We start from the raw sequence: 26,261 nt of genomic DNA on the forward strand, positions 1-26,261 counted from the left end.
AGAGCCGAAGGGTGACAAGGAACATATTGCTCTCCCCTCACAGGATTAAACATTAACTCACAGGGCTCTGAAACTTTAATATCTAGCCATGCACCAGCTGAGTGAGTTGGGCTCTCTTACTGTACCACCAGTGACCCAGTGTCATTTATTTGAAGCACAAAAACGATTGACGTCTCCTGAAAGAAATTATTTTAATCAAAAACTATAATTATAAAATGTCCTGTGATGTTATGAATGCTCAAGTGTGTCTAAAGACACATAAAAATTGAGAATTGCTTTCTTGGCATCCTGTGTGGTTGTGAGCCAGATGGACTATGAATATTCAATCACAAATGAATATTGAAAAACAAAGTTACTCACATTTTCAAAATCAGTTGTTATTCACAGTGAGATTTGAACTCAAAACCCTCACAATGCTCTTGCATTTATCACAACACGAATTCATTCACTTGCTTTCTCAAGTTTCTCTACATCCTGTGTGGTTGTTAGCCAGCTGGACTATGAATATTCACAAATTAATATTGAAAAACAAATCCAAAAACATCCTGGTTCTCCATACATCTGGCCAGTTGGCTGGTGTTTTGCATCTTTCTTTCTACATCCACATATGCTAGTGTAGGACATCCTCGTGACCGTGTGTTGGTTCCCTCAACACCAATTTGCTGGCTGGCAGCTCTTGATGTCTTTGGCAGTGTCCTGCTATATAGTCTCATTCTCCTAGTTGCTATTTTCTCACTCACCCTTGATATTCCCTCAGACAGATTCTTGTTGGTAACATGCACTTGCTGATGTTAAGTAATGCACGCAACATTGATTCTGGTGTAGCACCCGCCTAGAGACTTCTGCAGGATTGGTTTCAGGGTCCGCAGCATTCACTGCCATAGGAGGAAAACAGACTTACCATTGCATAGAATAAGCAGCTAGTTTGATTTGTCGAGGGAGGTTGGAGTTCGATACACTGGTCATACCGTTCAGGGCCCTCCATGGAATTGTCTTCTCACTTTAAGAGCTTGCTCAGTCGGTTGAGTCGTCTGGTGGTACTTGAAGCCCTTGACGTCCTTCAGAGCAGTGCCTCTTGTTGTTGTCAGAGGTGGATGTTCCGATATAGGTGATAAACTCTGTTTTCTTGGCATTCAGCCGAATGCCAACCTTGGCACTCTGACTCACGCTGTTCAGGAGCTCCTGTGCTTGTTCCACATGGTCGGCGAGCAGGCCGATGTCGACCGCATAGTCCGGACTAGGGATATAACTCGATTATAATGAGAGCGTTATTTGCTGCGCTATCGCGAAAACAACCTGCCTGTAAATCCGTCCGTGTGTTCCATAGTTACAGCCCATTGAAAATGCAATAGCGCGGTTGTGGCAACATTGTAATGATCCAAGATAGAGAAATATGAGGAATAGGAAATAAATCTCTAACATGGAGGCGGATGGGAGGCGATGTTTGCGACCACGTGGTATTTATTTTTCCTCGCTTCACTGGGAGTTGAATGGTGGATCATAGGCTAGCTAAGAGTGGCATCTAGTGGAAAGAAAGACGTCAAAAGATGTGTTTGGCGATGAGTGAGAGTGAGTTAAGAAGACTAACAGGCAGATGAGGTCAGAGATAATGTAGTGATATATAAACCATGTAGTGTTTTAGAAACTAATACAATCGTTAAGTCAATTCTGTACTAAGCAGGTAGCCAGTGACAACAAGAGGCTGTGGAGACAAGTCTTTATAGTAGTACTTTTAAAAGATTAAACTGCCAGTGTCAACGTGGTACTAACACACTACCAGGCTGGGATTGAAAATGATGCAGTGAATAGTATGACTGAATTGGTTGATTGATTGAAATATTTATAAACTGTTTGCAGAATTACAGTACATTTCAAGCACAAACTCAATAAAAAGACTGTTAACTGTGAGTGGATGACCCAATTAAGCATTACACTTGTTTACAAGAGGGTCCACCTTGTTCAATTCATCAAAACATTTAGAGACATACAAATAGACACTTTCTATATAGTCAAAGAACAGAACGGGTAAAACAGAACATATTAAAGGGAGGTAAAAAAGGGAAAAGAAACATATACAGTGAGGGGGAAAAGGGGTGGGCGGAATCAGAATATGGAATGCAGCATTGCGGTGACAAACTATGCATCCTTGTGAAGTTTGTCTGCTAGCCACAGCAAATAGACAATCGCCTCTCGCCGCCACGGTGTCACCTGTGAAAAGAGGTTTTATTTTTCCCAGGGTACCGTGTGAAATAAATAACTGCACAAGATTCAACTCTCATCCATGTGCACTTGTTTCTCCATGTAAATAATACAAATCATAATATTTCTAACCTCTGAGTAGTTCACCCAACTACTTATTTTCTATCAAATACAATTTGTTTTTGTCGCATTCCTAAGTAAAAAAATACAAAACAAAAACAATCTCCATAAATTATATGGCTTCATGGGGTGTGTAATTGATAGAAAATAAAAAAAAATTGGGGGGTGAACTACCTTTAAGCACTAAATGTAATCAATATACTGTTGTTGGAGTTGTGGAGGGATTCATCTTGCTTTATTTTTCAAGACAAGGAGCCCTGGACTACAGTGACTGGGCATGCAGGGGAGAAACTGAATGCGTGAAGTTGCTCCATGGCTCAGCCTGAGCTTTACAATTCACCCCCTTCATCTTTATTGCATGCGTTTGGCTCTCACCTGTCACTCTGTGTCCCGGTCTCCACCGCCTCACGTTCCATCTCTCCACCTCTGGCCTCATCCCGTAATCACTGTTTCTCCACCATAACTGCATAAATGCTTACGCTGAAGAATGACAATTTCCTTGTGGCACGGTTCCTCTTTGTTTTAGTCTGTCTACCCTGCACATGTGACACAATTGTAAATGCATTGCTTGCACTTATTTCCATTTCTCTCTCTGTGTGTGTGTGTGTGTGTGTGTGTGTGTGTGTGTGTGTGTGTGTGTGTGTGTGTGTGCGTGCGTGCGTGCATCTAATGCTGAGAAAATATGAATGATTAGTCCCTCACACAGTCACGCACACACACACACACACACACACACACACACACACACAGACAGCTCCCTGCGGGCTGTGCAGCCATCTCAACTTGATCTATGGACAGGATAGACATTTTTTGGGAAAGTTTCCTTATTGAGTTTTGACAGTGTTCTCCCAATTGACTTCAATAATGCTCCCTGATGACTTTCTTCTATTCCCTCATCAATATTATTGTCCTGAACAAACACTGCATTTCTTAGGGTATTGGTGTGTACGGGAACAGGGAATGGCACCCTACAAGGTGGAGGATGACGAGTCCATTGAACCATTACAAATAACCAATAACATGTACAGGTATGAGGCCTGTATCGGGTGGATTCATCAGACACAAACTTTACTAGCGCATAGCAGCCTATTTAAAATAACCAGTAAGTCTTGGTGGAGTTTAGCATGCAGCCCCTTTCGCATTGCATTTAATGCATTAGCAGTCTGTTCACAAGGTTAAGTGAAGCTCTGGCGAGTTCAGATGATCACGAGGAAACACTGAGGGCTTTGCTTCGCAAGGCTGCACTCACTCCATTAACACATCAACCTCAAGGTGGAAGATACACAGTGTGCTCTCTCCCTTGACTGTGCCACATGGAGAATGTGGGCGCATAACACAAGTAAAATGTCACCATGATAAATCTAACCTTTCCAGGGTGCCCTGTGTTGGCTGTGTACCTGTGTACCTGTGTAGTTGCATTAATAACCAGATCTATCATAGGAGAGTTTTCTGGAGTATGAGTGTTTGGGGAGCAAGTGCTGTCAGTGGGGCCTGGTCATAAATCATGACACCTCAATCACGGGGGCTCCATAAATCACAATTAAAAAGTTCACACATCTGATATGCACTCTCCTGCAGCCCTGCCCACCAATATGGAAACCACTGCAGTGCACGTGGCCTCAGCATTTCTCATAATCGTCCTACGTCCGCTTTCCTTCAGAGCTTGGGTGGTAAGTATAAGGAGCTGTGTTGTTCCCAGGTTTATGGCCCTGGCAAGATAATCAGCATTATCTTGGCTGTCATGTTTGCGGCCCCACGTGACATCACCCCCCCCTATCCTTCTGCGTGGACCAGTCCATATAACCTTATGCTAAAGAGGCAGCCTGTGCCATTTCCCTTGAGGGCAGGCAAAGTAGGCCTGGGGTAGTTGTGATATATCAGTCAAAGGTGCCCGCAGTGTGATGGGGCTTTATGTCTCTGGGGGTACGAGTGAGGGGAGAGGCCTCTGAGACATGCAAGGGGAAAGGAGTGACTTGGACTTAACCTTGGGACGTGTCAAGTCATGGCCTAATAATAATATGATTAATAGACTGTCTGTAAAGCACCTTCCATCAAATAGGAAAAACGTGAAAGATAACCCTGATTTTCTACCCAGGATGTGGAGAGACCAAACATCCAACCCTCATCCAAGTGAAATCCCTGATTGGCCAGAGGAGATATTGTGCTTATCAACTTTGGGCAGTAATACTACAGCTGGATTTTATTCATTATCTTTAAACATCTAAGGCATTACTAAGCATCACATATTCTCTCTCTGGCTGATATTTTGGGTTTATTTACTGTAGCATGCCAGATTTTCAGACTGATATGCAGCCTTCAAACCTAGTCCTGCACTGATAAGAGCAGTGGTCAACATTAAACAAAGTATGGCCATTTGAAGTGCACTGCGATAACACTGCTGCCGAGCAGCAATGCAGCTGCAGCACCCAGGTCCACTTGCAGCACTCAGGTTACCTGCATGTGTGACCTTGTGTCCTCAGACGAGCCCTCAATTGTCGCTTCCAGTCATCCAGGTTCTCCATACATCTGGCCAGTTCCTTGGTACTTTGAGCATTCTTGACTATCTACAGTATAGAAATAACAACACGATGGGAACCAACAGTATGCATGAAAACAAATTTCGCCCACTTTTTTATTGTGATGTGACAATAAAGCTGATTCTGTTCCCAGTCTTTCTCATCTGCGGAGAGAAAAGCCTGGTCACGACCTAATGCAGAGAGTGTCTATAGGGGTGCAACTTCCGTCGTACGTATTTCCCCCAGAAACAATCTTTCAACCAATCACTATATATATATATATGCTCGTTTAGTTCACACAAAGGATGTAAACATATTTGTACGTTAATTTCCTTGGGCTGTACTTCCGACAAATTCCGCTACTTCCGTTTATACACTTAACCGGCTAGGTATTGCCCAGCGTGTCCCTGGTGTGGCTATTCAGTATTTTAAGCATAAGCGCCCCCTCCAGAGATACTTCTGGGTCTTACTTCTGGGTCGCTTTTGTGTCACCATAGAGCTATTCTGTTTCCCTCCGTCGGACTAAATCTGAGACCAAAACGACCATGAAAGTCTAATTTTACCGCCATTTTACCGTCCATTTACTGAGCAAATGGACTTAAATAATGGACCTTCAATAATAATGATAATAGTCTTTATTGTCTCCACATCATATATTTTCTTTGTCATGGACACTAATAATGTCAATAATGTCTACTACTGGAAACATTAAAGGACAACTTTAGTTTTTTTCAACCAAGGTTCATGTTTTAGGTTGTTATTAGAGAAACTAAAAGGTGAGTGTTAATTTTCTTTCATTTGCTGCTTTCTTTCGTTTTAGGGATTTTAGCTCTTTTTGACAGGGGGGCGGGGGCATTCGAGCATGGGGCTAAATATGTATTTTTTTACCAAATTTGATGGTGATGGAAATTACATTTGGCCACAGAGGATCACAGGATCTACTGAATGTGAAGGTAGCCTACTGGGGGAAGGCTTATACTGTGTGTATAGGCTCAATATGTCAGTTTGTCACATTCAGTAGATCCTGTGATCTTTTGTGGCCAGATGTAATTTCTTGGGTTTATTAGAACTATAGTAAATAATAAAATAATAAATCGCCATAATATTTTGTAAAACAATACATATTTTGCCCCATGCTCGAATGCCCCCGCCCCCCTGTCAGAAACTGCTAAAATCCCCAAAACGAAAGAAAGCAGCAAATGAAAGAAAATTAACACTCACCTTTTAGTTTCTCTAATAACAACCTAAAACATGAACCTTGGTTGGAAAAAACTAAAGTTGTCCTTTAAGACCCATTCTAACCCTTAATGACTTGCTTTCTGAAAAATAACATCATTGTAAAAAGATTCACGCGTTTAGATATTGCTATTTACAATGAGAAGCGGATGGGAGCTGGTGCCACTTGAACCCGGACGTAACGTAGGACTACAAAATGACGTCGGATTTAAATACCGAATTCTGATGGCAGACTCCTGACCAGTGTTGGTGCCAAGTTGGGTGTGCATCAGAGTAACAGTGCACCTCACAGGTCTGCATGTTTGTTTTGCTAGCCCCTCCTATGGATACAGGTTTAATGTTTGTTTTTAGTTCAATGTTTGTTTTACACATCATTACATCACCTAATCATAGCAACATGAGTTAGAATTCCCTCCTCGATGTTGTAAGATGATAAGAGCGCCCCTCACTTCACACGGTGTGATTTTTAAGATTAGTTTTTGGCTTTTGGACTTTTTTGATAGATACAAGTGAAGATAGACAGGAAAAGATGGAGGGAGAGAGAAGGGAAGAGACACGCAGCAAAGGTCGTCATGAACGGGAGTCGAACACACGACACACTGCGAGGCCAGAGCTATGTGGCATGCGCCTGGACCAATCAGCAAGCGGGCGTCCCCAGATTGATTGATTAAACAAGCAAATCGGCAACCTATGTCTCGCTTTCTTGGGGTAGTCATAGCTTAGAGTAGAGAGGCCTGATAATCAGAAGGTCACAGCCTTGATTCTCCTCCCCGTTTGTCCATAATAATACATGTTGAAGCCATTTAACATTTCCCACTGAATTAATAATCATCCTTCATTGTCAGCTCAGCTCCCTCTACAGATTGTAAAAACTGTATAGTTTTCACATGTGACTTTTCTGTCTATACTGAACCTTCTCACGCTCCATCCTGTAAGCAGATCGAAGTGTCTCTCCATAGAGGAGAGATGGATGAAGGCTGTCTGCCTGCAGGTGATCTGATTAAGGCACCATTAATAAAACATCATTCATTAAAGCCTGTAACAATCTCCCGTCAACAAGCGGTGCACTCATCAGAGAAAAGTAAACTATTGCTTTGTCCTTGCCATGTAATTCTATCAATCCTACAAGATCACATTTAGATTGATTTTGTTGTGACAAGCCCCACACAAGTTTTACTGTTGAAAGTTGTTTAGGGCATTTGAACAGTAAGTAGCATCCATGGGTAAACATTGATGGTGCTTACTGGTGAATCCTAACGCTCTCTGCTTGCTTTGTTACTGTACTTTCTCTCCCATCCCCTTCATCTGTCCTCTTCCAACCTTGAATGCTTCTCCTGTAGTGGAGTGACAACAATAGCAACAAACGTATAGCCTTTAGCTCCCACAGGGCCTTAATTATGACTCCAGTCCACAGCGTATTATGTAAAGCACTAAAATGCCTAATTACGCTCCCTGTCCATTGCTTATTTTAGTTCCTAAAGCACTGCCATCTTGTGACTGATTGTCCCCGGGGGACTCTTCACTCTGCGTTTGAAGTATGTTTCTCATATCCTCTCCCCGCTTTGCACCGCCCATTATTTCCAGACAGAAACTGGCTAACTGTCGGCAGTGGTGACAGTGTCTGGACTGTGAAAGGACTTGGCTGGGACACCGGACGACCCCAGAGTCTGTTGTAGCAGAGTTGGTGGTAATTGTTCTGGGAATATACCACAGACATTTCCATCTAAAACAACTTTGTACTGTATGTTGACTGCTAGCAGGAAACCGAATATGTAATTGACAAGCTTGACTTTGAAATGCCTAAAAAATTGATTTGAGAAGCATGCAGGCTTTAAGATCTCATGTTAAAATTAAATGCCTAGACGGTGGGCAGCTCATTCCGAGCATGTGTACATAATTAAAACATACCCGGGGGTTAGAAACATAATTATTTCTCAACTTTTCAGGCAAATCGAAGAGGCCATGAAGCTGTTTTCATTGTGATTCATGGTTAGCGACTACATAATGGAATCTCCACACAGAGAGTTGTGTGCATATTGTGTTTATGGAATTAACTCTGCAGAGAAAATATAATTGAATCTTCCCTCCGTCTCCACACTGATTGCATGGAAAGTAGATGGGATAGGATTGTAGGTGTAATTTATGGTGTTTATGGGGGATTTGTTTCAGATTGTACTCAGCCATTTATAAACCACCAAATACAGAATTAATCCTTAATTTGTGTTGCCTCTATATTTGGCACAGACATGCCTGCAGCATATTGTGAGACAGCAGTGATGCACTCTCTCCTGGGAGCTACATACAGTACTGTAGTATTGAGGTCATCCTCATGTTACACTGAGATCAGAGCTAAGGGCAGCGACCGATTACTCTCTCAATAAGAGGCTATGGTGCTGTCCGCTGAGTTCTGTGGGGACACGTGTAGCCTGTCCATAGGCATGAATCTCGTTTGTGTCCGAGCATAGGCATGGCTGAGGCATGGTAACGCCACGCCTGCCTGTGATTGGTCTACTGACACTGCCCGTCTTGACTGTCCTCCGAGACGCGAGGTTACTCCGTGGTGAGATCGAGAAATAAATAATAGGCTACAAGATAATGACAGCTTGGCACACGCGACAGAATGCAGCCTTGTAACTAACTTGTACGTTTTATTTTTGTAGAAGAGGCAAACTAATTTAGTTGTTTATGCCGTTTGCTTTGACTGAGTAATTGATTTAACACGTATGTTGTACTATGATTTGATTTGAGTGTTCTAAATAAAGTGTTTAGTGTTGATTAACATGTATTAATCTAATTATAGTAAACTAATACCATTACACTAAAAAGGATAAAGATGAAGGGACCTTTTTATAGTAGGCTACAGTAATGTTTCAAGTTTACACCATAGACTGTAAAAAATATGGACAAAGCGTTCCCCGGGTCTAACATGAACGTAAAATGAAGCCTGAAATCCCTTGCATTCTAATGCACTGTAAATCGCCATCTTTCTAGATCCGTTTTGGACCAGCTGGCCATTGGCTGGCTCCGTTTGGGTCCAGCTGGCCATTGGCTGCCCAGACAACGAGGCGGGACTTCCCCCCTTCTTCTCCGTTGGTTTTTATTTTGACTCGAGTGGGAGGAGAAGACTCTTGAGTGGGAGGGGAATCCCGATCATAGACGGTAACGGTAGCCACGCCCCTCAGAACATACGCGACTTTATGGTCATTATTTTAATTAATGGGACCATAATTTTCCAAAAAGAATATTATGACATTAGAAATGAGACTTTAAACTAGTGACTGGAAGAATAAAGTATTCATGACCATGTTTATTAAGGTAATACAGTCTAGGTGAAGTTGGGCCAAAATACATGGGCCTCTATGGAGCTATGGGGCTTTTTGGGTCCAGTCCAGCGCCACAACAGGCCATTATATGAACTACCGATTTCAAATGAGGCTTCACGAAATATCTGGCTGACTGCCCCCCTGGTTTACACATACAAACAAATTACACAATAATCAATAATAATCACAATAAACACTTTATTTTAGAACACACCCAAATCAAATATTGTGGCGTGCATGTTCAATCAATTATTCCATCAAAGCAGGAGCGGAGGACAGTCAAGACGGGCAGTGTCGGTAGGCCAATCACAGGCTGGCGGGGCGTTACCATGCCTATGCTTGGACACAAACAGAAAGCAGAGAACCATCTTGTCTGTCCAGCTCCAGCCTTGCAAGGCCCCTCATGGATAAAACTCTCCACTGGTTCTCTGTGGGCTGTGGCAGCCAGAGCAGATGGCTGCCTATTGACATGCAGGGAGGCCTGTCTAATGCCGGCAGTGTAGTCATGTGTTACTGGCGACAGGGGGAAATGCTTAATGGAGTTTAAAGTGAATTATCTTTATGTTTCGTTAGTGTTTATCGCTGCTCTGATAGTCGAGGCTCTAGGAGGTGTTCTGGAGAAAATGGGGCGGTAGAGACGGAAGGGTGGGGGTTGGGGGCAGCAGTGGTTGCTGTTGGTTGTGAATTTCTTTCCCAGAGCTAAATTGGAGCCTTTCAATCTCCCCCTAAGTCTCATAGTAATTGAACTCACACACACGTGTGTACGCACGCACACACGCATGCACGCACACACACACACACACACACACACACACACACACACACACACACACACACACACACACACACACACACACTTCACAGGGGCTCCCCAAGGTTAATCTATGGTTGCTGCTCTGGAGAGTCACAAAATGGACTTGGACACTTGTGTGGATATAGAACGACAATACAAGTGATTATACTGGAGGATAATACATACAGCAACTGTTTCACCCACGCATTCTGCACTGAAAGCCTTTCTGTCTGGACATAATTAATGTCATGAATGGAGGTGTAATGACCCTCACATCAACCTTGTGTGATGGAACTGAATTAAAGATAGTATCTGGGCATGTACTGTAATTGTGTGTGTGTGTGTGTGTGTGTGTGTGTGTGTGTGTGTGTGTGTGTGTGTGTGTGTGTGTGTGTGTGTGTGTGTGTGTGTGTGTGTGTGTGTGTGTGTGTGTGTGTTAGCAGGGATGGCAAGGCTCAGTATCAATGTCATCATCCTGCTGATCAGGCACTGAGAGAGCCCTATGCCCATGCATTAAGAGTGGCCCTTGAGGCAAGTGAAGCTTCCTGGCACCTGCTGACTTCTACCTATAGAGTGTACAGCACACCCAGGGGGGTCTGAACTCTTTACTGGGGCAGCTTACCTTCAGGAGCTGTGAGGTCTGAGTCAGCATGACCCCCCCCCATGGGAAATAATAGTTCATTATCAGTATCATAGCCATTTTCCAACCGATACTATAACCATCAAACATTTGAGGGGGGGGGGTGATATTAATTATAGGTTATTTAATTATATTTAGCCTAGCCCCAGCCCCATGTTAAAAAAAGATGATCTCATCTGGACGAGATGGATATGTCGTCCAGTCGGCTTAATATCTTGTCCGGACGAGATTCTTTTTCTTACCATGGCCACTCTGGGGCTCCAGAATGTTTGTGTTTTTGCCTCTGGGGGAAAAGGAGGTGTCCTTTTCAGTATAGAAACAGGAGCTCCTCTCCTTTCTCTGGGGGAAAAGGAGGTGTCCTTTTCAGTATAGAAACAGGAGCTCCTCTCCTTTCTCTTAGTCCACTTCCTCCCGGATGCTTCTGTGTTTATTCCTACTAACAACACTACAATTTACAATTTAGGCATTTAGCAGACTTTTATTTACAAAAAGCATGGCAATACATCACACACATAAAAAGTAGTTATCTATATATATACAAATGAAAACATGTTCGCAAAAGATAATATATGCATGAAAGATAATATAATGCATGAAATGTGAGCAAAATTCGCCAGGTCTATGACAACAAGCAATGCCATTCAACACGCTACTTACAGCCTACTTACGATATCAACAGCCTTTAATTCTTGGATCCTGGTTACGTATCACTTTTGTTGAGTGTATCGTTTCCTCATTAACGGTGCTGTGAATGGCATATGGATTTTTAAATGGTGAGATATTCCCCATTAAGTGCCTCTTATAGCAGAACCCTCACCCTCAATGATGCTATTGGCCCTGTCCGTGGTAGCTGATAGACCATTTCCAGAACATTAATTGCACAATTACATAGTCATCTGTGCAACGATATGTTAACCACCTTCACTTTCACTAAGAGATCCACATCTCTGTGTGTCTCTCTCTCTCTCTCTCTCTCTCTCTCTCTCTCTCTCTCTCTCTCTCTCTCTCTGGCGGCTGGCCATCTGCCTGGCCGTCTGTCCATCCGACATCCGTCCGTCTATCTCAGCATGGGCTCCACGAGGGTGTGATATTTACAGCATCCACTTGATGCAGCGTTGTTCAACATGATTGACAGGTCTGTGTTACATTATGTCACATAGTTGGAGGTCACAGCTGGACACGTAACCAAAAATGTGGCACATTTCATGGCCTGCTGTCTTGTCGGTGGCAGGTTTTGTTTGCGGGGTTAGCGAGGTGCGTAAAGCTGTGAATGGTGTGTGCGGGCTTGCGTGCATCATAAAGCTACCAGGGCGGCACCCTGGATAGCCCTACTGTCAGCTCACCACTGCAACTTTATTTTTGGGGGGGATGAAGTACTCCTTTAATGTACACACACATCTCTGCATATACTACACATGAGTACACATGTACACACATCGCTGCATATAGTACAACATAATGCAATGACATGCACATCACTGCAGAGAGAGAAGCACACACACACACACACGACACACACAAATTGCACTGTGTCAGGCTGCAGGCTGAGCTATACGGCAGGCTTGCAGAGGGCTGTGATATTGACCACCTCCTGCTTTATTTGACAGCTATTGCCTCTCTCCAGACTGGCCTCATGTCTACCTGCTCTCTGCTCCCCTGCTGTCTGCTTCTCCTCCTGCATTACTCAGAGGTCATTCCTAATACCTGCGGGGGATAGACCCCCCTCAGCATCTCCCCGCATTGATCATCTAACAAGACTCCAGCCGTGGCTTCTGTCCGCTGACTATTCCGCCACAACGTAGCCGGCACAAGAAACAGACATGGAGGAAAAAGAGGTTGTAGTGTGTGTATATATATATAGAAAGCGAAGGAGTGGGATCAGAGGGAGAGAGTTATCGCTTCCATTGAGCGTCGTTTCTTTTCTCCTGTAGCACAGCGGAGATCTCATCGAAAGGCTGTTTCTGTATATCGATCGGCCCTCTGGGGCGGATACGTTGAAGCCTGGGATGGTGGGAGGGGTGGGGGGAGGATGAGATGTGTTGCACGAGTGTAAACAAGTAAAAATGACAGATTTTTAGAAGATTTCTCTATGCCGATGAAACATGTCTATAGAGATGAGTCTTGCTTATTGAGGCCATCTGCAGATATAGGAAGAGGGGAAATAACTGGACATGTGTGTTTACTCACAGGAAATAAGATCATCTGTACTGTTGTATACTGCTCAGCATGTGTAGGCTACTACATGCTAGAGAGAATTAGAGGATGTACTGTATGTTTAAAGGTTTTATGACATTCATTTTCATTTCTTTTTCTTTTTTCTTTTTTCTTTTAGGTTTTATGACCTCAATTACACCCAAAAAACCTGAACTTTGAACATTCAGTGGATTTTCTGTGGTCTGAAGTTTTCTTTGGGGTTTGGAAGCCTTTTGAGCTACAATGAAAACAGGCAAAACAGTGAAAACAGTGACATCTGCAGGCAAATCCCATTGACATGTATGGGATTTGCAGGATCTTACATCACAAACTGCCGGCAAATCAGAGCACCTGTTTGAGCCAGAAAACCCCAGATCACAGAAAATCTACTGAATGTTAAAAGTTCATTTTTGGGTGCAATTGAGATTAGAAAACCTAAAAAAAATAAGAACAATTCCAAAACCTTTTTTTTTATGTCACAATCCCTTTAATCTCTTGTACATAAGATAATGTACGAGAGAGAGAGAGAGAGAGAGAGAGGAGAAGATTGATTCAACTTGGCAGGTATAGACTGATGAATGACATTGGTGCATGAATGTGTGCGCACTACATAATTAAGATCAACCCGTTCAAAAGAAGCATTGTGGCATGTTCATGGGTACTTGTGTTTTCGTACATACAGTATGTGTGTGTCTGTGTCCACGCATACATCCAAACTTGGACGCACGTAGCCAAGTACACATACACGCACGCACGCACGCAAGCACACACGTGCGCACACACACAGAGACAGAGGTACAGTAGCAGGTTTGTGACCGTATGACCTTGTCCATGACATCATGCACTTGCCATATATCCATATTTCCTTACTTCCTCCCATGGGGAATGGAGGGAAGACTAGGGGAACAGATGTACTGATGAAATAGCCAGAGTTTGTCCCCTGATGGATTGAGGACACAGACCCTAATCGCTCTTGGTGTCATGTGGATGACCTCCCAGGATACAGAGCACAGATTCATCACCCAGGCCTGCCCTCCCCTCATTCACCACCACGCCAGTGATTCACTGGTCATAATGTACGCTCTCAACTGCCATAAATAGAAGCTCTTATGGGATGAATTCCTGGATCACACTCTATTCTTAGACTCTTCTGATCTGAGCCGCAAGCTCATGTACTGACCCCTGCTATCAGGTTTTTATCATGTAGCTCTACTCTACTGGAATATTTTAGCCTTTCTTTAAAGTTTCTACCGTGTAATTCCTTGGAATATAATAATAGAATAGAATCATATCGTAATATAGATTCTATGAAGTTCAAGTTGTGATTGAGTGAGTGTGTCTAGATATACAGTAGATAAATATTCCCCCAGACATGCCTGACGTCGCAGCGCAAATCAGCATCGTTAGACAATAGCTTCCGTTGTGTGTGATGTGATGTCATACCAGAGCTCGATCAGCAAAGAGAGAGACAGACAGACAGAAAGAGACCGCGAGGGAGAGAGGGAGGGAGGGATAGAGAGTCCATTTCACCCACACATTAACCGGCCAATGCTGGGCAACAAAACCTGAACACGCTGATTGCCGCGTCGCGTTGTGCAGCACTGACAGCACAATAGCCCCGGGAACAACAGGCAAGTTAATAAGGTTTGCCTTATCAGCTTGGCCCTGCTACTGTCTACTCTCTAAAGTTCAAGTTTTCTGTGTGTGAGTGTACACTGTACAGTATAAGTACCCGTTGTCAGAGTACTCAGTACTTGCAGGCCTGTCTATGGCGTTAGCAAAACGGGATCTCCATATCTGTCTCTGTCTGTAATTTTATGACCATTTTATGTCCATGTCATTTTTACATTCCTGATGTCATCAGTACGCCCATACAGTACAGTACAGCATATGGTTGGTCGGATCGCCGCCACACCAAGTTTGAGGTAGGTCGGTCAGACGGTTCTCGAGATACGCAAAGGAGAAATACACACTCTCACATGCATACAGAGATTTGCATCATTGCATCAAAGGTTATGGACTAATTACTTGCGCAAGCAGAGCGCGCAAGTAAGGTGGTTTATCCAGCTTTTTGATGCGTATGCCGTGGTACATTTGATGATTTGATTTCGAGAGTGACGTAATGAAGATATGTATCAATGCCGGGGTATAACTGGCTCTCGATGGTGACGTAATAAAGATATGTTTCAGTGTCGAGTGGATTAAAGGTATGTACAGTATCTAAACTGATGGGACTGTGTTTCTTTTATAGATAAAAGCTTTTACCATACCGTACTAACTACTTAGCACATAGCTAAACATAACTCAATATTGAAACCAATATTTCACAGAGAGGCTGAGATTTGAAAGTCCGTAGCGGTCGACAGTACTTGCGCCCTCTGCTTGCGCACTAGTAGGCCATTTATGGCCTACTTATGTGCAACACGCAGGTAGGCACTCGACAGAGTGCAGTTCTAGTTGTAATTCAATGATCACTGTAGAAACCACCAGTATAAACATTGATGGTATGGACTTGTTGCAACCGGAGAGGCAGATAACTATATAACCTTAGGTTATATAGGTGACGTGTCACCTAACTCAAATCCCCATCGCTCATCCCAGGCAAGCCCCCAGGTCATCGTGACATCACGTGACATCAGTCCCCTGGTCACCCCAGGCAAGCCCGAGGTGCCCAGGTCATCATGACATCATCGTGACATCACGTGAAAAGGTTCCATACTTGGGCATTCCCAGCTGATAATCCCTGTTATGCCCATATATGGAGATCCCTGACTGTGATCAATATTAAGCCCATATATGGGAATGCCAATTATGATCTTGTGACAGTCTCATGATAACCACTGTGGTTTCCGCAAAGGTCACAGTTAACTATCGAATCATGCATTTCCCGTCAGTCAGTCAGTGTATCACTCAAAATCCCCCCCAAAAAAGCCCAGGTCTCGTGACATCGCATGACATCATCAGGGATGGAGATCCCTGATGTCATAGTAAATGCAACCTGTTTTCACAATTAAGCCCATAATATGGTCAGAGCCCTGATGTCATCAATATTAGTATATGGATATGTCAGAACCTGTTCTCACATTCCATATGTTGATCGTTCCCCATCCATCCTTCCTTTTCGATGTCTCCCTTTTGACTGATACCTGTCCATTTAAACTCGAGATGGGACTGCCCCAAAGTTATTTGTGCAGCCGCGCCCGGCAGCCGGCAAAAACTAGAGTTCTCAATAGGCCCGAAAAATAAGGCCTGGCCCTACCTGGGCCCTCATCAGACCTGTAAATTAAATACACTGCCCCCACTGCCACCCTTAGATCTCCATATGGAGCAGACCTATTCTGACATTCCATATCTTGACCTGACCTCATCACACCCTGTACACTCAAGATACACTCCATATACAGTATGGCAAGTGCACGCGACCTCGCCCTTTAGGTAACCTGGTAACCCTGTTATTCTTTCTAACCTCATCAGTATTCTGCTTGCTTGTTCTGAACATCCAGCTCCATGCTCAGTGGATCTGCTGGTACTCCACGTATCTGTTGGCAGTGTGTCATAGGGGCGACTGAATAACCTCACAGAATTCAATTCCAGATTATTCCAAGAGAATATCATAATAATGCATCTCACCCTGGATGCTGTCACTTGACTTCCCGACTCATTTCCTGGACTGTAATTTCTCAATAACGTCTTTGGCGGAGAGACCATGAAACAGTCACTGAATGAATTTTCCCCATGCTATATAGGAAGAGAGAAAAACCACAGGAAAGTATAATTTTAGATGCATGAAATCCAAAGGTGCTTACACACATATCTGCGGTTGTTATGAATATGAAATGCCTCGGCTGTTCTCATTTTGGTAGTATTCATATATCAGACATACCAGTGTCTGATGGAAGAAGCAAGCTTAAAAATGAAAGCATAGTAGATTATTTTTCCTTTCTGTGTTGTTTTGTTAAATGGTGTTTGGTTGTACAGTAGTGGTAGTCGTTGAAGCCAGTCTTCGTCTTCCACAGGCTTAAACGTTGAACAGAGGTAATGAGATTGAAGGACAATAACAATGATGGATTACTGTACTACACTGTACATTTTCCCTGATTAGTGCTACAAATGTAACACTTGCTAGGCTTCCTGTAAACAGCATTAAGGGAGGTAATCTGTCAGTTGTATAGTTGAATTTTAAGCGAGATATACAACCGCTATATACACACGTCTCTGCACTGCTTTATACAGTATTTGCTGATCATATTGATCTGCCTTAATAGACCCTTCGCTAAGCCCTGCCCCCAATAGCAATCGTCCAATGCCAGCTGAGCAACCATTGGCAGAGGAGCTGCATGGCACATATAATTGGAGTCGACATAAACTAGCCTGTTATAGAGAAGATAATTGGCAACACCAACAATTATCTTCTGAAATTCTCACCCCAAATTCAAGGTTTTAAAAGGAAAAATCTAATACTGTAATAATAAGCAATAATAGTGAAAATAGCAGATTGACAAGCTTGTAGACGTGTAGATTGGATATTTTGACTAGTTGTGGTCTCGGGGAGACATACAATCTCTGTTTTGGGTCTCGAGCTAAACCTTTGGGAACCGCTGCCAGAGCCTAATGGTGAAGCGGTGCTGCTGGTGGACCTGCAAAAGAGATTCCTGAGTGCATTTTTCATCCAGCTCTGACTATAGATGAATAGTTTTATTTTGAATTACATTGTAACCAGCAAAGGATTGTACATTGCGTTAGTGTGAGATGGGAAAATAAGAGTTCTATTTTTATTTTATGACGATCTAGGAATACTGTTCGGATTTCGGGAGATTAACCGAGTATCCGACGGACTCAGCAACCGGCAAGACTTACTGATTACACACATGTTGATAGCAGGGGAGCAATGTATGAAGTAGCTTACCATTTCAATTCCTGTAATGTGTATCGATACGTGTTCTAGGGTTCACACCTAGATATTGGGTTAGCAAAACACCTGTATAATATCTAAGAGTCGACCAGTTTATGCTAGTCTGAAATAGCAGCTAGCCTTACACCACAGGAAGTGTGGTGGAAACAGAACCACCTCTCTCAGGCAGATAAGGAGCAGTCTGGGCTTTCGATTGGCTGATAACTTTGCCAGGGAGGTGTGACCCCAGTCAGGGCCTGCTGTATTCATGTGTGTAAACCAACAGTGGGGTAGATTCAAGGAGAAGATCGTGAGAGCAACAGGCGAGAGGCCAATGGTGAATATACATATTAATGTGCATTTATAATAACATGTTGTGTTGTAATGTGTTAGATTGTAACAGAGTATGTATTGTGCCTCTTGTTTGTCTCCCAAATCAGATTTAAAACCATAGAGGTAACATAGAGAAAATATAGGTAAACATGAGCATAGGTGATGCAAAGGTGGTAGTGTTGAACTAATCTAATACCAACAGCTAAGTTGTACCAGATCGAGAGAGCGAAGAATGGCTCTCAAGTGGCCGGTCTGGGCCAGCTTAGAATGTTTCAATGAGAGCTGAAATCCCAGCCGACAGATAGGATAGGAACAGGCTATTAGGCAAAGATCCGGGGTACTGTATCCACCTGTGTCAGCGGGAGGGGGAAACAAACGGTGTGTATGTATGAGTGTTTATGTGTAATAATGAGTGAATAAAACCTTATAAAAAGCATGCGTTTGTAAAGAGAAGCGATTATTGGAACATTTTAGTTCAGTCTATGCGTGTTGAATCTTAGTTAAAGTCTTGCCGGTTGCTGAGTCCGTCGGATACTCGGTTAATCTCCCGAAATCCGAACAAATACAATATTGCTTTTTTCTTGTAGATAGTAGAGATCAGTCAGAATAAACCACCTTACTCACTCCAAAAGTTGTTCATTCGATTTTCTATTTGATTTATCTTATAAAGTTATAACTTGGTGAATCCATTCGAAGCACAGTGCCGATGTGTATCATGCTGACATGATAATACCATGGGAAAGGCTATTGCACATAACATTGGCTATCAATCAAAACCCCTTGTGTTTGACTTGAATTATCAGATGTTTTATGGCTCCCTATGTGTACCAAATTAACAATAACAACACCACGGCTATATTACATTGATTTATTGGAGTGTGATCTGAAGTATGTCACCCCATTTCCTCTATCTATTTAATGTTCACCACTGAGACTTGTGAAATCAATGTTGAAGTGATTGTCAATGTCTCTGCCTTCATCAAAAGAAACCATCTCTATAGAACAAACATGTGAAAGTGATCACTCTGCCACCAACATGTGGAAAGCATCCTTTAACAAATGTGGATCACTGCATGGTTTCTTTCAAAACAGGCCTGAAATGTGTTGATGAATTGAAACCATTAGACATTAGAGTTATCTTTGTAGCCTAAATGTCTGACTGTACCACGTGCTGTTTACATTTCTGATTAATAAAGTAATCAATCAATCAATCCACACATCATAATTATTGACTTTTCATTTGATTGCCTCCAGTGAAATTTGAGTGGTTTATTCACCTGTCCTGGTAAAAAATGACCATGTTTTTGGCCGAAATTAATGTGTCTCCAGTAGATAAAAATCTCTCTCTCTCTCTCTCTCTCTCTCTCTCTCTCTCTCTCTCTCTCTCTCTCTCTCTCTCTCTCTCGCATGCACGCATGCGCGCACACGCACACACAATATTTGTCATATACCATTAAAATCTAAAGTTTTAGTCTTCCGTGTACCACAGCAGGTGAAATTGCTCAATTAAGGCAGCAAAAACAATGTCCGGAAGCCCTTTCGAGCAGTGGAGGCGCCTCGACATGGCTACTCTGCAGACATATTGGTCACTCGTTCTAATGTCTTGCTTCTTAGATTAGTTTATCTCGTCCACAAATGTTAAGAATGTGATTTATATAGCATGTTAACAATGTGATTTGTGATGGCATGTTATTTAGACAGATGTTAGAGTCATTGTTTACTTGGTTTGCTAGCCGCACTACCATACTGTTCTAGTGCTTTCTATGTACAGTACCTGATTATTTCCCTTGATTATTGTAACTCGATGATGTTACGAATTGTACAGTGACCCATGTATCATGATGATGCCTTGTATGGTGATGTTGGTGCATGGGCACTTTAGATGTACAGTATACCAGCCACCCTCCCTCGAGTCACCCAGTGACCTTTGAGTCACTGGTCAGCTTCCCTACATCAACGCCACCCTGCCACACGTCTGCTATAGTTTAAATGAGGTGTTACTCTCTCCCAGCAGCACTGTTGGAAAATGCAGTGGTGTTCTCCTGATGCACAGAGCGCAGGATCTTTTTAATGTGTCTATTGTTTTTAAATGTGAAGCATCATGAGTCGTGGAGAACGGTATTTTGCTCCCCTGTATGCCCAGTGTATATTGTGGAAGTGACAATAAAATCTGATTGATTGAAATGATGACTTAGCAGTTTCATCAGCGCAGGTTATATAGGAAAGCATAAATGGTCTTCATTTCCATCGAAAGGACATTACAATGCGTGTCACACACTGATTCACACTCATGTTATGTTCACACACTGACAGAGGAGGAAACCATGCACCAACCTGCTCATTGGAAACAGTTAGGGGTTCGCTCAGTGTCTTGCTTATAAGGACACTGGAACACAAAGCGAGGAGGATCTGGGGAATGAACACACGATCACATCTCCAGATGTCCACTGACTGCTCACCCTCTTGTCCAGTCCACACGCCTTGCTTCCCCGTCCACTCTGTCCTGCAGGCAGTCTGTCCACCCGTGTTCACAAGCCCTCTTCTCTCGTCACTCTTGGCCTGCAGGGGACAGCCCGTCATGCACTGTCATGAATGTACGTTGTTGGAATGCTGCCTGGACCTGCTGTCCAGATGCCAACAGCACCACAGGCACACTGGCACTGCTCAGCTGCACACAGCTCCACTCACAACTTCCCACTTCTGCTGTATGGCTGCGGCTGAGGAACTGTATTCCCATGATCACACCACTTATTTCAGGCTGTTCTTTTACTAACACTACTATTAAAATATGTGGGAGGCCCTGACATTCTTCGATTACCGGAACTAAAATGACTTGTGGTGGTGTTAACCACCTGACACTGTGTACAAAGATGATAACGCACACCAAAGTCCTCATAGCGGTGCCGGCCCACGGGAGAGAATTGCAAAAAAACAAGAAGCCAGAGTGCCAATATAGAGGGGACCAAGAACTAAGTACTGTATTTAGTGTTTAGTGTTAAGTGGTTGAATTATTACATTATGGAGTCACTATTGCCGACATCCCTCACCTTTGACACAGGAATCAAGGCTGAGAAAGCCTTGGAATGAGGTTAAGGCCATGATGTCCAGGGGCAGTAGGACATGCTGTAAATCTAGACAATAGAAATAATTAACCATTGCTCTTGTCTAATCAACTGAATGGACAACATGTCCTTGAGGATGGAGCCAAATCCTTGCTTCTGGCAGCTTGGTCAGTGATGGAATCTGAAAGAAACAATACTTGACCCTCATAACACCATCGTCCTGGATTCTGTTCGCTCCAGGAATTTCTCTGCCCATGTGTTCAGCTTCTCAAGGCCTGAGATCAAAGAAGAGAATCTATGCAGAGCCTAATACAGAGCTATCGCATGCCAGACTCAGTCAAATGGCCTCAGCTTCTGCTGACTTAACTAGCCCATTCTTGGCAAAAGTGTGCCTGTTTGTATAGATCCATTGGAGTTACTAAGGTTGAGCTCCACCCCTATTCCTTTCTATAACTGTCGTAAGGAACCAGCTCAGTGACCACCCTAGTGTGCTCAATGTACCATTAAGCCTTGGCAGCGCTGAACACTATTATTCCCATTTTATTCTGGGTTTCTATTGAAATATATTTGCATGGTTGATTTCTTTAGCACACCTCCTGCTGTTAAAGCAGCTCTGTAGTAGCTGAGCATGGAGAGGCGTTTTGTCCTCTCTTCATTAAGGCTAAGTGATTAATTCACTTTATTCCATTCTTATCCCAATGGGGGAATTTATTACAGGGGCACTGTGGTCTCTGTGTCTGGAGGTCAGGGGTCCTGGACTGCTGGTGTGTAATAATTTCCTGTGATCCATTTGAAAGTACCCAAACCTGTAGTTTATGAGACGTGCTGCATACTATTATGTAAATGTGTGGTTCTATGTAATGTTATTGGACTATTGCCACACTTTCATAGGTTTAGCCAGTAATACTGTATATAAAAAGAAGATTGCCCTGCCAAACGTTTTATTTTATTACTGGGCAGCTAACATGTCCAAGTTGACATATTGGCTCTCCATGCACGAGACGGGGGAGGGTCCAACTTGGGTCTCAATGGAGCTTAACTCCAATCCACAGGTTCCCTTGATTTCTGCCCTGAGCTGCCCCTTGCCCTTTGGCTCTGACCTGCAAAATCTGAACCCAGTGGTCAAAAACTCCATACAAATTTGGTTCCAATTTAGAAAACATTTTGGCCTCAAGGAGGCAAACACACTCCTTCCATTGGTTGGTAACCACCTATTCCCCCCATCACAGAACGACGCAGCCTTTAAGGTTTGGCACAGATCTGGTCTGGTCTACTTTGAAGACCTCTTCACTGAGGGCTCATTTGCCTCGTTTGAATTCCTGAAACAAGACAATGACATCCCGAATAACCATTTCTTTAGATACCTGCAGGTGCGCAGTTTCGCTCAAAAACACTTCCCTTTCCCATCCCCGCCGTCTAAGACTGCTATAAACACAATACTTGAACTCCATCCCTTGAGGAAAAAGAATATATCAAAAATGTACGAAGTACTACAAAATATCAAACCCCCTTCATTTGATAACACTAAATTGGCTTGGGAAACAGATCTGGACATCACGTTATCGGACGAGTCTTGGCTTAACTGTCTAAGTAGAATTCACACCACCTCCTTGTGTATAAGACACGGCCTCATCCAATTCAAGGTTGTACATAGGCTCCACTACTCTAATGAAAAACTAGCCAAGATTTACCCTGGTTTTGATGCTGGCTGTCCGAGATGCCAGCACAAGCCTGCTACGCTGGGTCATATGTTTTGGTCATGCCAATCACTAGTCAGGTTTTGGGAGGAAATTTTCGAGGCGGTGTCGTATGTATGTGGTGGAACGGTGGACCCATGCCCGGTGATTGCTGTTTTTGGGGTGTCTCCAATCGAGGAACGGCTCACGGGTCTTCAGGCAAACGCTGTGGCATTCACAACGCTTTTGGCTCGTAGATTGATACTTCGACAATGGAAGTCGGGGAAACCTCCCTCGTTCACACAGTGGGTCAAAGAGGTCCTCTCCATGATTCCCCTAGAGAAACTAAGGTACAACCGTAGTGGTTCTAAAGATAGATTCATTATGACTTGGACCCCTTTCATAGAGTTTGTAGAAAGTATACCTTTCACTTAAACCCATATTCCCTTGTACAATCTGATACCTCACACTAAACCTGACATTGGGCGACCTCTGGTTGGAGGCCCTCAGTAAGTAGACAGTTGGATATAGAGCAATTTACTATTTAAACTGAAAGATGGATACAACGTATGTAACCTAGATACCATACCCTGATGGAAAATGCTGTTTATTTTTTTATTTTTATTTTATTATTATTATTTTTTTCTTCTTACTATGTTCATTAGTACTTTCAAAACTAGTTTACTAATTACTTTTACTGTCTTGTACTGTCTGTCTTTGTTTTATTTGTCTTGTTCTGACCTTGATTGGGGGGGGAGGGGGGGATATTTACATGTCGGATACAACAAAATGTACACATGTTTTTTCATTTATTCATCAATAAAATAAATAAATAAAGTGTAAAAAAAAAAAAAAAGAAGATTGCCACTGATACAGAAAGAAAGACAGAAAGAAAGAAAGAGAGCCCCGCCCAGTTGTGCTTGATTACATCTACCGCAATGTTATGTTTTATTCAAGACACACGTTATGCTATTACACCTAGAGATCAGGCGTATCAGTCAGAGATCATATTCCATTACAATTGGCTATGATTTAAATAAATAAATAAGTTACATGCATGTATACACAGAACACTGAATGTTTATCAGGATAGTAGACATTCCTTTTAGGCAGCCTATACACACCCACTCCAGGGCTACTGGCTGTTTGTTTCATTAAGGAAATAAACATGTCAACATGTTTCGGTATCAATCTAGTGCGCCCTGCAGTCTGTTTAGTGTAAGGTTCACTGCCAAGAACACTCGCCACCATGGCACGCGAGGGATGCCACAGACATCCTCGCTACTCCCAGATAGAATACCGGCTAAGATCGCCAGTCTAGGGAAACCAACATGCGAGAATGAGATTGTGACGTGGAGGCTGTGAATGTTTCGCCAATCTAGTGGATTCATTTCCAAGGGTGGGTAACATATCTGTCTGTCCTGTTCAACTTAAATTAAAGTTAGATTACATTTGGGCTAAAAGTAATCTGTGAATGTAACAATTGTCCAGCCTTCTTCTGAGGCGGACTGAGTCAGCTATGTCACGACAATGTGAAGTGATGTCACATGTCACTACCAGCACATGTCGCAGAGATGACCTGTCAGTTCCCAAACAGTAGAGACGGATTGTGTTTGCTGGGAAGTATGATCTCATAATTATATAGTGTGTTATTACCATGTTATGTTGTGTTGTGTTGTGTTGCGTTGCGTTGTGTTGTGTTGTGTTGTGTTGTGTTGCGTTGTGTTGCGTTGCGTTGCGTTGCGTTGCGTTGCGTTATGTTATGTTATGTTATTACTACCAATGTTTACGTTGCCAGAAACAGATGACTGTTGTTGACTGTGGATTTGATTTGGTCCATCCAAAAAAAAAAAAAAAAAAGAAACTCGAAACAAGCTGTCACTTGCTGTCTGTAATTGGCCTCTCATTACTGCGATTTTTCTCTCCTGGGCTTAGCAGACACGTCAAGGCGAAATCAATCAGCCCAAAACTCCAAACGCTGGCCTAAATCAATCCTCTCAGCACCTTTTGAAAATATCTGCTGAAGCACAAATACAGAAGAATGAGGGAAACTTCCTGTGCTAAGGTGCTTTTGAAGGAATGCTGCTTAAATCCTGAAAGGATAAAACTCCCTGGAGAATCTATCTGTACAAAGCAGACGTAAATAAATAAAGAGATAAATGGAGGTCTAAGCAGGCTGATCATATAGGAAGATGGTGAGCCAGGTCTGCTCTGACGCTGTCAGCAGGGTGTGTGAGTGTCAGCTCTGCATTAAAACAGTGACACACACATACACACATGGGCGCGCGCGCACACAAAGGGGCACGCACACACTGCAGGCGAGCGCACACACACACACGGGCACTCATACACACTGCTCTGCAAAACGCCTCACAAATGAACAGCTTAAGTCCCTGTGATGTGCAAAACAGATAATTTGTTTTCTTTCAACTCAAGACAGAATGTTTTGACCGTGCGTGCGTGCGTGCGTGCGTGCGTGCGTGCGTGCGTGCGTGGGTGGGTGGGTGGGTGCGTGAGTGCGCATGTTGTGTGCTAAAGTTGACTAGTGCCAAGACATAATCAATAGTAAAGCCAGAAGTTGGCCATTTCAGACAAGATGTCTTCTCATTAGTGGCTGCAGGAGGAACCTTCCCCATGGAAAATGCTTGTTTGGCAATATTCTCTGGCGTGAAAGCTGTGTGTGTGTGTGTGTGTGTGTGTGTGTGTGTGTGTGTGTGTGTGTGTGTGTGTGTGTGTGTGTGTGTGTGTGTGTGTGTGTGTGTGTGTGTGTGTGTGTGTGTGTGTGTGTGTGTGTGTGTGTGTGTGTGTGTGTGTGTGTGTGTGAAAGGGAAAGAGAAAGATCGAGCTACATTCTGAATAAGTTGCAGAATATATAACAAAGCTTGCAGCCACAGGCACCATGATGGATGCTATTCTCTGTTTTGCCAATACATGGATATGGCTGTGCTGATCCCATGTTCATACTCTAATATCAACGCATCAATAATGCTGTACATATTTTCAAAATATTGTGGTAGTCAGGTGTTAAACCTAACCCTAACCCACCATCCAGTTAAACCATTCCGTTCATTGACAGGCAAGTACAAAGGGAAGGTGGAAGGGTGGGAAAGTGAACATGCATGAACGGAGCTCATTCTAAAATATAAATGGTTTTCTATTGTAAAAATGAGAGAGTGAAATAAGGACAGAGAAACAAATGATAGACGTTAAAAAAACAACATGTGATTTTCATTTCATTTTAAATATGTCCAATGACACATATACAGTATGTATTGAAAA

The sequence above is a fragment of the Protomyctophum parallelum genome (assembly GCF_964188405.1).
Source record: "Protomyctophum parallelum genome assembly, chromosome: 7".
Taxonomy (NCBI): domain Eukaryota; kingdom Metazoa; phylum Chordata; class Actinopteri; order Myctophiformes; family Myctophidae; genus Protomyctophum; species Protomyctophum parallelum.